The sequence below is a fragment of the Tachypleus tridentatus genome, chromosome 1 (genome assembly GCF_004210375.1).
Source record: "Tachypleus tridentatus isolate NWPU-2018 chromosome 1, ASM421037v1, whole genome shotgun sequence".
NCBI classification, from domain to species: Eukaryota; Metazoa; Arthropoda; class Merostomata; order Xiphosura; family Limulidae; genus Tachypleus; species Tachypleus tridentatus.
Window position 1 is genome coordinate 71330659 of NC_134825.1, and position 18378 is coordinate 71349036.

Below are 18378 nucleotides of genomic sequence, written 5' to 3' on the forward strand. Positions count from 1 at the left end.
ATGGGTTTCTCTCAGCAGCTGCACCTCTGAAATTGTAAGCTGGATCTTCAACGTCTACCTCCTCTTCTGATTTGCTGTTCTCTTTTGAGGATGGCTGCTTTCTTTCTGGCAGAGTGGGTACAGGAAGCTCATGGCAGTGTGGCACTGGGGAGGTGATGATGGAAGGTTTGGATACAAGATAGCAGATGCATTCTTGCCAACCCAACGTTTAGAACCATGCAGAAGTAGCAATTGCTTGAGTGGACACTGGATTCACGTTAAATTCTTGAAATAGCGAACTTCATGGCTCTCTTTTTCCATCTGTACCATCCTGCAATAAAGCAAAATAAAATTGTTATTATGAAGAATAAATTTATTTCATCCACACTTAATGTGTAAGAGGTTCATGAAAAATATTTTATGTGATATTTTTTCTATACTATTAGAAATTATAAAAATATATATTTAAATTTTGAAAGGTCTAAAATGTGTATAATATAAAATCTTACTATTCAAGCAAGCAAAAATTGTCCGTCTTACCTTCTAGAGTTTTTTTTTTTTTTTTGCAGTGCTCGCAGGGAACATGAGGTGCCCAGGGTTTGTCTTGATCCCTGACAGGCATGTTGAAATATGTCTTGTAGGCTTTACACATTTTAGCAGATGCTGTCACAGAGTACTTTTTCGCTCTTGTCTTGATAAGTTGGCCACGTAGATAGAAGAATACATCTGGAGAATGCTTGCAGCTTCTTGATGCCATCTCTGATAAAATCAGATATGTCTATGTGTTCACTTAAGCAGCTTGAACTAAACTGGAGTGGTAAGCCCCTGTATATCACAATGGAAAGTTCTAGCTTGAAAATTCTAAAAAGGTTCTTGGAAATTCTCGTAAGTTCTACGGCATTCTATAAAATTCTTTTAAGTTCAACAACATTCTAGAAAGTTCTTGAAAATTCTTGTAAGCTATACAGCACTGAATCTACCCGGAATGTTCTGGAAAATGGGTAAATTTGAAACTTTCATTAATCAGGTCACAAAAGCAAAGTTTGAAGAGAAAAATAGGTCTTTTTTTCCCATTTACTTTAGGCATAAGCAATTGAGAAATAATACTTCCTACCCAGTAACAAGAAAAAGTAAATATTTTGTTACATAGTGTAATAATAATAATAAAACAGCTACACTTATGGTAATTTTTAACTCCAGTATTAGGCCTATAACAATATGAATACACATCTTCACAATTAATAATAATAATACACATAACACACATATATATATGTATACTGTCATATAAATAATAAAGGTGTGGCAATATAGTATCGTATCGTGAAACCGTTATAAGATTTTATCGATACATCGTCCAAAACAATATGATACAATTTATGTATCTTCACGCAATTTGGCAAGCTTTCAGTAAGTATTATAAGTATTTTGTAGAGAAAAATAAAAGTATCTAATAAAGTAATGTTCCTAAAAATTAACGATTTAATGAAGGAAGATGAGTATTGAGTACCAGATATTGTCTTCATTTCTTTTCAGTCCCGCATGGCCAGGAGGTTAAAGCACTCGACTTGTAATCTGAGAGTCGTAGGTTCGAATTCCCGTCGCACCAAACATGCTCGCCCTTTCAGTCATGGGGTCGTTATAAGTGACGGTCAGTCCCACTATTCGTTGGTAAAAAGTAGCCCAAGAGTTGGCGGTGGGTGTTGATGACTAGCTGCCTTCCCTCTAGTCTTACATTGCAAAGTTAGGGACGGCAACCGCAGATAGCCCTCGTGTAGCTTTGCGCGAAATTCAAAACAAACAAACCTTTAACGAGTAAAGTTCTTATAGCAAGTTGGAAGAGTTTAGGAAAAGTACAAAAGCCATAAGTGAGTTACTACGTCATAAAATTAGTTGAAGAAAGCTAAAACATTTTATTAGAAAAATATTAAAGGTTTAGCAACAACAAACTAAATGTATGTGCTTTCAAGTAGATGTATTTGGAGCGATTTTTGTTTGGAATTTAAAGAGGTTCACCATGTTGAAACTTATTCAAATCAATCATGGACATTTTTACACGACACCGTAGATACCTTTATGGGATAACATTTGAAAACAGCTGTAAAAAACAAAGTATGGAAGGATGTGAAAGCGGTTATCCATCATTTACAGTCTGGTGTCTTAAAGTAGCTCTAAACTAGTCACACGAACACTCATCTATCTAATAAAACAGATCTTTAATTGCGATTTTTTTAGTGCAATATAAAAACTGGAATAAATTAAAATATCCAAGTTCAAATTATTAAATATAGTCTGTTTAGTTAAAGTGTGAAAATAACAGTTTAGTTTCTCGTTGGTATTCATATAATTGGCACAGCTCGAAATCCCTTATCTGATGACGTAGCACGTACAGAACTGCAATATCGACCAGTAGAAATTACCATTTCATATTAGTTCATGGAATTCGGTGTAGCAATAATATTTACAGTTTTACTCACCTTCTCTGCACTACAGTGAAAACGACGTCTTGTAATCAAGATATTAATATGTATAAACTAGTACGCAGGCATCTGCATATCGTCCCAACATTACAATTCGATTGTGTTCAAAATATTAGTCTTCCAGTGGCTCAGCGGTATGTCTGCGGACTTACAACGTTACAAACTGGGTTTCAATACCCGTAGTGGGCAGAGCACAGATAGCCCATTGTATAGCTTTGTGCTTAATTAAAAAAAAAACAACAACAACCAAAATATTATTTCTGGAAAAGACTGAAAATTGCACAAAGAATGAAACCTTAGTCCAGTAAACCGTCTGATTATAAGGCTAAGTCAATGACTAAGGGCAAACCAAAATAAAGTTCGAAAGTATTTCAAGATATTTGACGATAATATACAAAGAAACTAAAATGTACTCAAAAGATTGCATTTAACTTTCAATACATTCATACATTGGAAAGTTAGGGCGTCCTTAAATAAATTAGACTATATGGTTTTATTGATAAAAAAAATATATGGTCAATTTTGATTAGCTTAATGAAGTTCGGAAAACATGAGAAAGAAAATATAAGCTGTGATACCGTATGACAGCGTAAGATGAACGTAGATTGATTTTTATACTGAAATATTTGACGTAGTTATATGTAATATATTTTTGCGAATCTTTTGGCAAATGGGATTTGATTTATTAAAACTAAAAACATATTCCTTAAAATGATTTTATAACGTTTTTGTTATTGTCTCATAAAAAGAAACTTGTAGCCAGAATAATAACACGAATGGTTAAATTAAAAGTGTGCTAGAAGTATCCTATTCTTGGGCCTGGTGTGGCCAACTAGTTAGCGTGTCCAGACTGTGAATCTGACGATTCATGATTCACATTACTACGCACCAAAAAGAACAAACAAACATGCTCCATATTTTGGGGCTGTAACTGAGTTATAAGTTTGGTGTTCAAATCCACAATTAGATGAAACAGGAGTTGTCCAAGAGTTGATGGTTGTTGTACTCAACTAGCCATCTTCCCTCTACTCTACTTGTTAAAACGTAGGACGGTTATGCGCAGACAGCCCTGGTGTAGCTTTGTGCAAAAATTCTGAAAAAAAAATCCAGTGCGCTCATTCTCTTCACAATATTCGAGTTACGGTTTACCATTTTCGTATGCGTAATTATTACTTCTGTGTGGAAGTGGTTACATTATCGAATTATATATATATATCACTTTTTGTTAAATATAGCTACAGCGTTTACATAAGAAGCTGAATAGATACATGATAATATATCACTGAAACAACAGTGTACGAGATTAAATACACGATAAAAAGTTTAATGTTAAATCAATTAGTATATCTATTTTGTAGGTACTTTAATTAATGTAGATTTTACATTTTATTTGCATGTAGTGACAATGTAAACTTTAATTTTTAATTTTTATATTGTATTTTATTTAACACCTATACATATATATATATATCATATATATATATATAAATCGTCTAAATGATATGAATGCATTAGAAAAATGTATTTTTTTTTATCAATTTTAAATCATAATAAAAACAAACAAGTTGTGATGTGCTATAGCTTAAGAATTTTCAACCTTAATGAAAAGCAAAGAAATAATATCGTGCAATATCTTGGGAAGTTTCAACCTTAATTAAGGCCAAAAAAATAACGTCTTGCAATAACCTGAAAATTTTAAAACGTAATGAGAAACCAAACAAGTAATGGCGTGCAATAACTTCAGGATTTTCACCTTAAAAAGGACCAAACACACAGTGACACGAAATAGCTTAAAAATCCCAATTAAAAGCGTTTTTAAACGATATAATTATAATATCTTGAACGAAGGAAATACTGAATATATTAAAGTACTTTGTTTTCATAAAATCTGTTCTCCTATTTATTTTCTCCTTCTAAAAACTCAACCATATTCATTTATGCTGTTGCTTCCTTTGTCTTTGAAATATACATTTATTCATAATTACATAGGTTTAAAAATAGCTTAAAAATACATACGAATTCCTTTTGCCTTCCTTTTTTCTTAGCAGATGTTTTAGGCTGCATAATATATAGCGCTAATTTATAAATGGATCTTTAAGGAAGTAAGTTTGAACATTAACAACATTCATTTTAATCATTTTATAATATATCTGACATTCTACGGTTCCGAACGTAAAGACAAAATAGAAACAAAAATAGTAAGACCATTGAAATAACTGTAAAATTTAGGATTTATTTGACAGCCAAGTGGATACTGTGGTTTTACGCTGACTGGAGGTACTTTTTATATGAATAATGAACCATGTAAATACATACTTTGAGTCTCTGTCAAAATATAAACTGGGTTTAAATGTTCGTAATAATTTGACTTAACCAGAGCACTATCAAAGATCTGACAAATAACAAAGTTTCGCTGCTATAGAAAGAAACAACAACTGAGTAATTGACAAAAAAGAAAAATATGAAACTGAAATTGTTTCCTTGTAGTTGTGAAAACCCTAATCCTGAAGCCATGTAAAAACTTTCCAGTTACTAGACATGAATTTAATTTTCACATGTTCATAAGTGCAATTTTAAGGGCAGTACACGTGGGCAGAATAACTACTAGTACATGTCAAGTTTTGTTAACAGTTATCAGACAGAAAAGTTTTATGAATACAACTTGACCTGACCAAGCGAAGTATCGTAAAACATTTTACCTCTCACAGAATGTTGTTAGCCATGTCATTTGAGACTAATAACCAGCAATACAACAATCATTCTCTTCCATCTCCCGTGTCCCAGCATGACCAGGTGGTTAAGGCACTCGACTCATAATCTGAGGGTCATGGCTTTCAATCCCAGTCACACCAAACATGCTCGCCCTTTCAGCCATGGGGGCATTATTGTGTGACGGTCAATCCCATTATTCATTGGTAAAAGAGTAGTCCAAGAGTTGGCTATGGGTGGTGATGACTAGCCTTACACTGCAAAATTAGGGACGGCTAGTGCAGATAGCCATCAAGTAGTTTTTTCGCGAAATTCAAAATAAACCAAACCAATTCATCTCCCGTATGTGGGCTTGTACCCCAGACCTTTTAATTCTAAGCTAGAGAAAGGACAAACCCACTACTTACTATTAATAAATTACTTTTTGACAACTAAAACAACCACATTCTTTCCTCACGTAAGTAAGGCCTTATTTCAAAGTTATAGAGATTCCACTGAATAAACATAAATTTTTCTGCAATTTCTCTTGAAATTCTCGTGAGTGACGTCAAACCCAGGTACTCTTGCATACCAAGAGAATGGTAGCAACTGAGCTCTATTCCTCTTACCAACTTTAAGAACTCAAACTATCAAACAAGTGCTTGTTTTTTGTTAAACCCAGTTAGTTCCAAGGGACTTTGAACTACTTTTCCAAAATTCTTTGGTAATTAATTATCTTTTATTCACGCCGTTTGTAGAATGTCCTATTGTTACGGTGAGCTATGTTAATATTTTTCCCTCCAAACACACAAACACTGAAAAAAATCTATCATTAAATTTTGGGATGGAATGGTTTTGGTGTTCAATGTGTTAAGATATAAAAACACACAAATACCTACATGAAGTTTTCAGCAGTTCCATTAGGGTGAATTGATTGGCGGAAAGGTCAATAGATATATATCCAAGCTGTTGTGAGGAAGTGTATAACTTAATAGAACCTTTAGGTACATTTTTTCCTAGGAAGCAAAATTCGTTGGCAATCTGTATTTACGACAGACAGTGTTTTTATGACTAATTATTTTGAAATTATACATCTCATAAGAATAAGCTCTAAGCACGATTTACCTCACATAAAGTAATACTCCATGGACGCTGTATGAATAATTTCCTGGTTAATTAAGTTCGTTTCTTTATATGATATATTTCTTAATATATTAGAAGCATGTCAGCTGGTCACGTAACAAAGAAAACAAATTTATCTCAAACTCTTATCTCCAAACATTATAGAAATTTATTTTTAAATGAAACTACGGAAGGGTATTTACTAAAGTAAGCATCAATATATTGTTTGTTCATATTTGTAAATTTTAAAAATCAAATATATTATTAAGAAGCTCAAGCATGGAAGATGGATTTGACACATTGATGGATTTTTACGCTCTTAGAAGTGCTCTTTAAAGTTAATTAGAATACTAACATACGTCATAAACAAAGTTACAATTCAGAGGTCACATATTTCATGTTTAACGCTATTTATGTCTCAGCTGTTCTATTTTTTCATAACGAAAATGTGATAAACACGTTACTCTATCTAAAGAGAAAAAGAGAGAGATAGAGTCAATTACAATAAAAATAACTCCAAAGCTTTAATTATATATACACAGAAAATCGATAACATTAATTTTGCAAGAATGAAAACTCTGATGTTTCGCGTTCTTGAACTCCAATAATTGTATGCCACAGGATAAAAATGACCTCTAACTGATAGAAAGACGTGAATACCGTTTAAAACTTCTATAATTGTATCCAAAATTCGTGAATAAGATGTCAGACCGTCATGGCCCGGCATGGTCAAGCGGTTAAGGCACTCGACTCGTATTCTGAGGGTCGCGGGTTCGAATCTCCGTCACACTAAATATGTTCGCCCTTTCAGCAGTGAGGGCGCAATAATATGCAGTCAATCTCACTATTCGTTGGTAAAAGAATCTGTGTAAATTTTAACTTTTTCATCTTGAAACTGATCATCAAAATGAAGATTGAAGGTTTATGTAGCTTGCAGGAGTTGATGTGGTATGTAGTCTATTTTCATATTTATCTTGTATCGCCAAATTACATAAAATAAATTATAAATAAATGTTTCAACTCTGTGATATATTTTGAAGTGATCAAACAAATTAAAAAGTAGTCTTCAAGTAGTATATCAGTATATGAGTAAATTGTGAATAACAACCAGAATGTGTAAAGTACATTTTAAATTATTTCTACAATAATTATGTTATTCTAATAATAATTCAATATTTCAAAAGACTTAAGTGCCTTATTTCTCTCAAGGAGTTTTGAAGGTGAAATTTAAATGAATATAATATTCACAACGAAAGATCAAGTTATTTGAAAATCTCTTCGAAACAAGGTGTTTGTTAACATCATGCTTTAGTAACTGCTTGAGTGCTTAAATAGGTTTTAAGAAATTTAATTCATTTTAGGTAAATTGGGTAAATATAAGCCTAGAATTTGTTTGGTTTTGAATTTCGTGCAAAGCTACCCGCAACCCTCACATTACGAGTCAAGTGCCCTAACCACCCTGGCCGTGCAGGGCTAGCATCTAGGACAATGTAATTTCGCTGATTAAAATAAATAAAGCTGTACTTTGTGCATATGATACCTATGAAACTGTTCAAGTACTGGTATTTATAAAAATCCTCACAGTTTAATTTTGCTTTATAAATATTTTTTTGAAATAATAGAGTGAAATGCAGATCTCAGAATAAATTTTCCTTTTTTTTTAATATCGTGCAAAGCTACGCAAGGGATACCTGCGCTAACCATCCCTAATTTATGAGTGAAAGACTAGAGGGAAGGCAGCTAGTCATCACCACCCACCGCCAACTCTTGGGCTACTCTTTTACCAACGAATAGTGGGATTGACCATCACTTTATAACTACCCGATGGATGAAAGGACGAGCATGGTTGATGTGACGTGTGTTCAAATACGTGCTCCTCAAACTTCGAGTCATGCGCCCTACTCACTTGGCCATAACTGGCTTACCCTTAGAAAAATTAATTAGGAACATATCGGCGTTATTTGTATTTCATATTTATTTGGCTATGCGTTGTAGGATATAAAAAGAGAATGAAACTGATGCAATTCATCAATTTGGAAAAATCCACAAAATTCTCAGTAACAATGTAAGATACAAACAAAGAATTCTTAGGATTGTAGTATTGAAATGTTAAGTAGAAAATTTTAATTTATCTTGAGAGATATTCGTAAAAAAGTGTCTATTTATGATAGAAAAATAATTAAACGTAATAATCGAACTCCTACACAACTAATACAACTGAAACGCATTAATAGACTTAAACAGTAAAACTGTACTGTTAAAACTTTTAAGTGTTTTATACCTCAGACGGAACAGTTGAACGACATAATATTTTTTTCTTATAAATGTTCGTGTTATATCACAAATTTACTTAGAATTTAACATATTCTCTTCTTAGGAAATAGTTCGAAAGAGAAAGGAATTACACAAACTTTATATAAACAAGGCCCTTCATGTGGAAATGCATCTTTGTGAGAGAGTTTAATACTAATGATCAAATAACGAAATTCTAGTGATAAATGATAAAAATGTGATAGTCAAAAGACTAAGTGAGACATGGCATGGCCTGGTTGTTAGAGCGCACGACTCGCAATATGCGAGTTTCATGTTTGAGTCCCCGCCACCAACCATGATCGCTCTCACGTCCAGCCAGCCACCCGAATGTAAACATTCTTGGTTGATACAAAATAACCTAGCGGCTAACATCGGAATTACATAGGATTAAGGTCGAATGAAGAACATATTACAAGAGGAAGCAAATTAAGATTTCAGTGGCTAGAATATGAGAAAGTAACACAAAGAGTTATCATTTATATTCAATGGCTTGTTTTGAACCAACAGGAAATACACGTATATTGATAATAGCCTGCGATGTATGCATTTATATTACGCGGTCCTTTAACTTTTTGTTCCCTTTCGCAATCATTCTAGCGATTTAATCTTCAATGAATTTCAATACTTATGTCATTGACTTCCTCGCCTATTGATGTTAAGATCACATGTCTGTTTACCCCTAAGGCCTGGCATGGCCAAGCGCGTAAGGCATGCGACTCGCAATCCGAGGGTCGCGGGTTCGCGCCCGCGTCGCGCTAAACATGCTCGCCCTCCCAGCCGTGGGGGTGTATAATGTAACGGTCAATCCCACTATTCGTTGGTAAAAGAGTAGCCCAAGAGTTGGCGGTGGGTGATGATGACTAGCTGCCTTCCCTCTAGTCTTACACTACTAAATTAGGGACGGCTAGCACAGATAGCCCTCGAGTAGCTTTGTGCGAAATTCCAAAACAAACAAACAAAAACTGTTTACCCCTAACTGGTTTTTTGCTCTAAAGCAAAGTATCACAAACTTTTTAGGTATTCTTTACAAACTGAACGCCTTTTCAGTTCCAATGTGCATTGCTAGAACATTCATTTTATCTTTTCATGCAAAATAAACTGACTGTATGATGTGTCATGTAGTTATCTTAGTCTTATTAACTAGAAATATACTCACATCATAGTTAACCTAAAAGACAATGTGTAAGAGGTTTACTTTTACTTATATGGGTGCATGATAGTGGTAGCTGGTTGTGTTTTTTACTGATACGGGTACGTAATAGTGGTACCTGGTTGCAGGAAAAAAAAAACGAGTAGAAAGACTTATAAAATCTAACAAATATCAAACTGTGTCCAAACTGACCAATTCTTCCACAAGTGCTCAAAGCTGACCACCTCAATGTATACTGTGCGAACGACATTACAAAACTTTCACGCACTGGCTCTTACACTGTGAAATGTTGAAATCGAATGTGTTAAGTGATCCTTCGAGATGCGTCTCATTCCCTTCTGTGCTGACAATAATGTAAAATGTGAAGGAAACCATGTGAAATAGTTGGTTATGCTTGTGTAAAGTATAGAGATAATAAGTGTTTGTTTATGTTTGTGTAAAATGTAGAGACAATCACATAAAGTACTCGATTATGTTTGTGTTACAAGTTACAAAGATTTGCGTAATGTAACAGAGAGCATCCTCGATTCAGTTTGACACGTGAATATAGCATCCAGAACACCTCTGAAGATTGCTTCTGGTCATATTAACTTCGACCCGGCATGGCCAAGCGTGTTAAGGCGTGTGACTCGTAATCTGAGGGTCGCGGGTTCGCATCCCCGTCGCGCCAAACATGCTCGCCCTTTCAGCCGTGGGGGCGTTATAATGTGACGGTCAATCCCACTATTCGTTGGTAAAAGAGTAGCCCAAGAGTTGGCGGTGGGTGGTGATGACTAGCTGCCTTCCCTCTAGTCTTACACTGCTAAATTAGGGACGGCTAGCACAGATAGCCCTCGAGTAGTTTTGTGCGAAATTCAAAAACAAACAAACAAACATATTAACTTCACAGTGTTACCTTTTCACCTAAACGATAATAGCTTTTTTTTCCCAACATTATAATGTAACAATCCATGTGACTCACATTGCCCGAATTTGATTTGACATACATAGCAATGACTGTATCCATTTTCATTGGCCAGCACACTCACTGAATTCTAATCAAACTGGACATCTTAAAACGTCGCAGTCTTATCTGGACTTACTTGTCGGCATTTGTGTTCTGCTTGTAAAATAGTATCCTGAACGAGTAGATGTAATCGAACAAGTCATTTTTCGGTTGGAGTCAGTGCCATACAGAGATACTAGGCTAATATTGTTATTAAAAGTGGTTCATCTGATAATTTTTGAGACCTAATGAACTGACCAGTCATTGGGCATGTCGTTAAAACAAAATGTTTTGCCTTTCTATTATAAAACTACTATTTACACAGGTAAAAAACACATGAGAGTTTTACTTTGAAACGTACGAAATATTGGAAAGGTAATTCTATTTTGTATTTCAAGACGGCTTTATTAAAATAAAGTAGAGAACAACGTTCGAATTTCTTAGGTAATCTGCAGGTTAACAAAGAGAGTTCGAAAGGTTTAATACCCACACCAGCCGTCTTAAAACACATTTTACGTCAAGTGATTTTTTCTTCATCAAGTGCTAATTCTATTTTACTTGTGCTCACATATATAGTTAAAAGACAATTTTCGTAATAGAATTAGTGCTATATTATCTCGTATAAATAGAACTGTCCTACTTAACAGACGGGAATGGTTTTAATGATGAAATAAAAGGTGTCTCCATTTCACCACTGTTAGTAAATGGAAGTTTTATTCTACTACAGGTACGTTTTCGAGTACTTCAAGGGTCTCCCAAATTTGATAAAAGTGCTCATAACACAGTGATTTCAGGCATTCTGAGTAAAGAACAATCGCCGTTTTGAATAACAATATTTATAGTGGTTCAGCGGTATGTCTGCGGACTTACACGCTAAAAATGGGCAGAGCACAGATAGCTCATTGTGTAGCTTTGTGCTTAATTCAAAACAACAACAATAAAATAACTATGGGCATATCGAAAAGCACTTTGATTCTCTTTTTTTTTTAAAACTGAAATAGTGCATAATGAACAAGGATAAAACTCAAATGTTAACGTTGTAAGTCCTCGAGCTTACCCCTGAGCCATTAGCGGCGAAAAGGAATTTATCAAGGTTAAGTTATCGTGCGTTAACGCTACTTGCTAGTACATCGATAAGTTTACGGATTTACAACGCTAAGATCAGGGGGTTCGATTCATCTCGGTGGGTTCAGCAGATAGCCTTATGTGGCTTTGCTATAAGAAAACACACACCGTGTGTTAAATAACATTATGCAAACTACAGTATCAAAAGTGGTCGAACTTCCTGTTGTTTGAGTTGCTGTAATTTTCTTTATAGAAATTTAGTGTATGTTATTATTTAATATGTGTAAACATATTTTGCAAATAAATGACTCCTGGTTGCAAAAAACGAGCTGGTTTAATATTACAAGATTTAATATAAATCCCTTGAATATTGCTACCGCCCTTCCTCACGACTAACAGGATTATTGTTTGTTTGATTTTGAATTTCCAACAAAACTACACGAGGGTTATCTACGCTAGCCGTCCCTAATTTAGCAGTGTAAGACTAGAGGGGAGGCAACTAGTCGTCACCACCCACCGCCAACTCTTAAGCTACTCTTTCACCAGCGAATAATGGGATTGACTATCACATTATGACGTCCTCACGGCTGGATGGGCGAGCATGTTTGGTCAGATTACGAGTTAAACGCCTTAACCCACTTGGCCAAATCATCTTTATCCCAATCTAATTTAATTATAGGCCTCACAGCTAACTGTAAATATTGACGAAGACGCAAAATAAAGGACAGTAAATAAATAAAGCTGTAGAACCAAAAGAGGTCAATTTGGTAGTTGTTGATTGGTAATAAAACGGCCTGTTCTGGAAATAAAGGTTGTTTATTCGAAAAATGTCTAAAAATACTTCATTCTAAAAAAAAAAGAAAATATGAAATTTAAATAAATGTATTACAACTTTATCATAAATATGTGTACCAAAAAGACATTTACAATAATAGATGCTATCAGCATTATTTTGATGGAATTTCTTCTATTAGTCGTACCTTTTGGCCTGTACGTTTAAAAACCTGCCTTTCTGTTTGTAAATCACATGCACACATATTCCTCAAACTGCAACTGATAATTATGATCATAGATATTACAAACTAATTTAATCTTATTCGTCTCTAAATACCTATAACGTTGTTTGTTTGTTTATTAGTTTTACACTAACTTCATTACTTAGAATGAAATCATCATTATTACAGCATTTAGTACAAGCAGATTTTCTACAAGCAATGTTGAAAGCGAAATTGTTGTTTGCTCTAACACTGACTTTCACTTGAATTATTTAGTGAATGTGCGCACTTAGAGGTTATTAAATGCCTGTTCCTTGCTCTCCGGAGTTTACATTTGTAGGTTAACGTCGTAGCAGTGTTACTTTACATAAAAAGCAAACTCGTTATATTGCTTAATTCATAAAACATGTATGACAGTGAGTAGTGGCAATGGCTTATTACACTTGTCAACAGATCATCAGGCAAGCACTGTGTTAATAACCTGAACCCTGCTGGCTAGGGAAAACATTATATACACATAAAGCAAAGCTATTGATTGGTGCACACCACAATCCCGGGCACGTGGCGTGTGAGCGACCACCTATAGTTCCTTAGCTGTCGCGCACAGTGACCTGGTTGTCGGTGTTAGGGAAGACGTTGGTGCTGGCATGTCATAAGTCAAGGTTAGGACAGAGTAAATGCTCTCTGTTGTTGTTTTTATCCTAAAGGAAAAAAATGATGTTTTCCACTTATTAAAACTATTATTCATTTGATCGCTTATGTTGGCTCTTTGTAACTCAATTAAAATTTTGTTTTTTAGATAATTAAGATAAACATTGGTGATTCCAGATTTAAAGAAGTATTTGTGTAGAAAGAGCCATTTTATACCAGGTAGAGAAAGATATTGTTAGTGTAGACCTTAAAGCCATCAATTTAAGTAAATATCTTGTAACGTTAAGAAATCCCTTTCGTTGAAAAGAACCGACTGAAAAAAATTATTTGAAGGTTATTTTCCAGCCAGGTAAGTTAAGTTGAATTCATAACTCAATTCATTTGTTTTCTAAATACATAGCGGAAAATGTATTTTAGTCAGTCTAGCAGACCTGTAATTTATAGTGGAAAGGATCAAACATAATATCTTAGTTTCTTAATCAAACGTTTTCCCACGTAATTCGGTGAAAACGAAAGAATAGTTACTGTGTTAAAGATGGTTACTTTACAAGCAAACCCGTATATAGTTAGCAATGTTTCAGTTCAGCTTATTCATGACGTATAATAATTCAAGATGATTCAGTATTTATAACAGTTACGTTAATATAGTGTCAACGTACTTTGCCATGAAATTATTGTTGAATTAGAAGATACAAAATGTCTACCTCACTCAAATCTGACAAACGATTAACTATACCGTCAACAGCATTACGTTCATTTTAACCGTGAGACCCATGTCACATAATTTTATTATTATAGAAAAAGCTAATAAAAGCAGCCCATTTATTAGGAACGTTTTATTTTAATATTATAAGTGATTAAATTTTTCTTCTCCATTAAATCAAATTTGTATATTTTAAGCAAATAGGTGATTTAATGGTATATAAAAGAATAATTTATTTCACTATTTTATGTAATAGGTGAGTATTGAAGTGTAAAATAACACTGGATTAGTTTGAAGTTTAAAGATTTACAGTTAACCCCGTTTAAACAAGTTATTTTGTTGAAGCTATAACCTATCAAGCAAACTGATGTAAAATAAACTGTGATTGTTTATTTTGATTTTAAAGTCATTATCATTGAGCTTCTATATAATGGTATAGGAGGTGTTTATGTGTTATTTTATGTTTCGACGATTATCTTTGTTCATGGACAACTTAATCCATTAATGTACAGTCTTGGCCAAAATGATTTCACATTTTGTAACAAGTAAAATTATTATTATCAAGATGGAATACAAATGCCCTTAGTGTTATCAAACTGAAAAATGCTTGTTATGTTAGAGATTTACATATGTACATTGTATAAAGAGACAACGTTTATGGACATCATCAATGATTTATTAGAAAAGCAAACAAGTTTATCAGACTTCTACAGAAAGATGTATAATTCAGCATTTTACCAATCAAAACAAAATCTTACCAAATGACAAAATATGACATCAAATTATTATCAATACCATATGCAACCTCATATCAGCTGATACTCAATATTCAGTACGTGCTTGGTCCTCCACGTACTCTAATAACCTTCACAAGGTCACGTGGCATGCTGTTTATGAAGTTATTGTTATAATACACCGTGATTATTCCCAACTTGTCACTAGAAGGTGGTGTAACTCAACTACAGTAGCTGGTTTAGGGTCGTGGTTAGCAATCTTTTTTTTTTCATTCTGTCCAACAGTTCTCAATGGTATTACAATCTCGGGACTTTGCTGGTGATAGCAATCTTGTAATATCCTCTTAGTCGAGATAATCCTGTACGATACGCACACTGTGTGCAGTAGTATTTTCATTCTGGAACACAAAGTTATTGCCAAATCTTGTCTTAGCATATTTTAGAAATATTGTCGCCATGTAGTACTTACAGGAGGCGCCATTGACGTTTTCTTGGAGGATGTGGAGAGCAAAGTTTCTACAATGATGAATAGTTGCCCAAACATGTACTGCACCACCTCCTGTGTGTTGTCTTTTCTACAGGTAATGAATGTGTTTGTGCCATTTTTACTATAAAGTGTTGCAAAGATTATTTCCTTAACATGATCAAAACACGATCATTTCAAGCAGTATTTTTCGGTCTTTAGCAGTAGACTTTCCTCGAGCAATGTTTCCTGTCGTCTGATGAAGTTTCAGGATTCTCGATACAGACTGAGGGTACCCTACTGGTTTGGTAATGTCTCTTTGCTTCATAACAAGATGTATACAAGGGTTCTGACGCATCTAAAAACCAAGCTGGTGACTAGTGTGAAAGTTATAGTGCTGATCATAATAAAAACTGTAAAATAATCTGAGAGTCATGCTATTAACCATACACACAACGAAGATGTCAACTAACCTGAAAACTATGCTGCTGATTCATTTAAGAATGACACTATTTTCATTTTGATAATTATGACCAACTTAAGAACTGTAGTGTTAACCATACAAAAAATCAAACTCTTAACTAATGTAAGGAGTAATCTATTAACCACTTTGAAAACTAAATTGTTAACAAAACTAAGATTGAAGCTCTTAAACAATAAGCAAGCTAACTTTATTCATTTGAATAAATGATTTCATTATTATTACTAGTCATACAAGTTCTTTAGATATATTATACTGATTTTTGGAACAGGTCTAAACACAACAGCTTAGATAATCATTTATAAACATTTTAGTAAGAAGCTAAATAACCAATTGAAGCTTTGACAATTTTTATTTTCTAAGCCTATACATGCGGTCAAGACTCAAAAACACAAAATGTTAGCATGTTTAGATATAAAAGGCAAAAGATAAGTCAATGTTTGGTTTCATATCATACGAAAACTCTCACCGAGAAATTATAAGCACATAGTAAGTTTTGTTTTTTTTATGTAGAAAATAAACCAACAATAAATTTTGTTTTTAAAATGACAATGTTCTGATAAAAACTAGCCAACTAGCTTGGATTAACTCCCGTCCTAAGCTAAAGTGGCGACAAACCCTTTTCCATTCTGCTCACTATCTATAAGTGTCAAGTGAAGCTAATGGTTTGCCACTCCCTGTTCGTTATATAAGTGTGTGTGTTTCTTGTTTAGCAAAGCCGTATCGGGCTACTTGCTGTGCTCACCGAAGGGAATCGAACCTCTGATTTTAGCGTTGTAAATTCGGATACATACCTTTTAAATAAGACCTGTGAAGAATGGAAAGGTTGTTACTCTAAACTCTCAAATAGCGATCGAAAGCTGTTTGCAACGTAAAAAAAATGTGACGTTTAATCATACTGTAATGTCAAAAATCGTCTTTAGCTGAGCCCAAGTAATTAGACAAATCGCATACCCGGTAATAAAAGGGGTCATATAAATGAAAGCATCACCTGGTTCATGCGCCGACGATAAGAGAACTTTCAAGAGTGTAGATTACAGAAGAATTCTGTTGAAAGTAAAAACATATAATGATGAAAGAAACGATACCTTTCGAGGTTTTATGTTCATATGTGTCTAATCTGTTGCTTGACAAAAGTCGATGATTACGTTTCGAGCTCACTGTTTACAATAAAGAGAGACAACTAGCATAAAAAAATCTTCCAGATTTCATTGAATTGTCTTAGTATTAAAAATAATCCTGTTTCATACAAGTATGAACCAGTGCCAAGGAACAAGGAGATAACAAATGTTCGGAAAACGAAACATGTAGGAACTTTAAATGCTTTTCTAAACAGTCAAGTGGCAAGTGTTAAAAAACTATTATAAGATCATATCTTATTCACTCCTTTGAAATGAAATGATTTCTGGTTTTGACCCTTCCTGCCTCACTGTTAAACCTGAAGAAACAAATGAATAAAGTAGCATTACCAAGGAAGTATCCGTGAGACATGAAGAAATGCAAGAAGTGGCATGACCAACAAAGTAACCATGGAACATGGATAAGTGAAGTGGTTTAACCGACAATGTAGCCATGAAACATGGACGAGTGAAAGAAGTGACGTAACTAAGAAAGTAGCTCTGAAACATAAACATATAAAAGAAATAGTTATCGAAGTAGTTTCTAAAGAAGAGGATTTAGACATGTACATAAAACTGGCCCATCTAATTGCTTACCCAAACCTTTTTTAAAGGAAAAATTAGCGCTTCAATTCGGACAGGTTGCTAGCTAACACTTTCAATACAGTACAGTTCAATGTGGTCAAGGAAGGACTTCAGTGACAGAAGGTTTACAGGAAATATTGAATTGTAAAAGAACTATGTTTGAGACCTATTAAGTCTTATTGGACTTCAATCGTAATGGGAAATGGAGATAGTTGAAGGTTGAACAATAGGGATGTAGCTTTGTCAAGTGAAAACAATTCCACACAATCTGATTCCATCAGCGAGATATTGAAGAATAAATAAAATCTGAGAGTAGATATTCATTACTGCATATATATATCTTACGAACTGTGCTGCAAATAAAATAAACCGGAAAACATGAATAAAACAGTTGTAATTAAAAGAAAAAAAGCTGAGTCGAAGGAAATTGAGAATTAGAATGAATTTCAAAATAGACAATCCACAGTTGATTTGTTCTCATTATGAACAATAATGAATCACCTTAAGGTACTGAGACAAGAAACAAGTTAAGTATTTATTTATTTACAAATAGCACAAGTTTTAATAATCTCGTTCACATACTTAGCTCTGTTTGAGTTTGGAAATAAATATGTTGATATTGGAAAGTTGATTTGTTTTTCAAATAAGGAAAACAAAGAAAATTATATAAACATAACACGCACTGCAAAATAAGGTTAAACACCTTGAACGAGATGGTATATGACAGAAATAGCCTAATGCTTAAATATGTGCTTGCTAAGTCAGTATGAAGCTTGATGGTTTGATAATTTCTTAGTAACTATATTTTTCCTTTGCTTAAGAACATTGAAAGGCACGATTGAAACTTTAGGCGAAATATTTTTATG

The 18378-nt window shown here is 33.9% G+C and overlaps 1 protein-coding gene across 9 annotated transcripts in view; it reads left to right on the forward strand.

Annotated features, from left to right (window-relative positions):
- Positions 1-18378, forward strand: part of LOC143251946 (A-type potassium channel modulatory protein KCNIP1-like) — a 142504-nt gene that overhangs the window by 39846 nt on the left and 84280 nt on the right. For 3 of the 9 annotated variants that reach the window (XR_013028777.1, XM_076503387.1, XM_076503328.1), the window contains exon 1: positions 13371-13439. The exons of 2 other annotated variants lie outside the window; for them this stretch is intronic. The gene's annotated coding sequence lies outside the window, so the exon portion shown is untranslated. Of the gene's footprint in view, positions 1-13337; positions 13440-13503; positions 13778-18378 lie in introns of those variants that run through there. 4 more of the 9 variants (XM_076503339.1, XM_076503396.1, XM_076503360.1 and 1 more) reach the window with 3 other exon arrangements.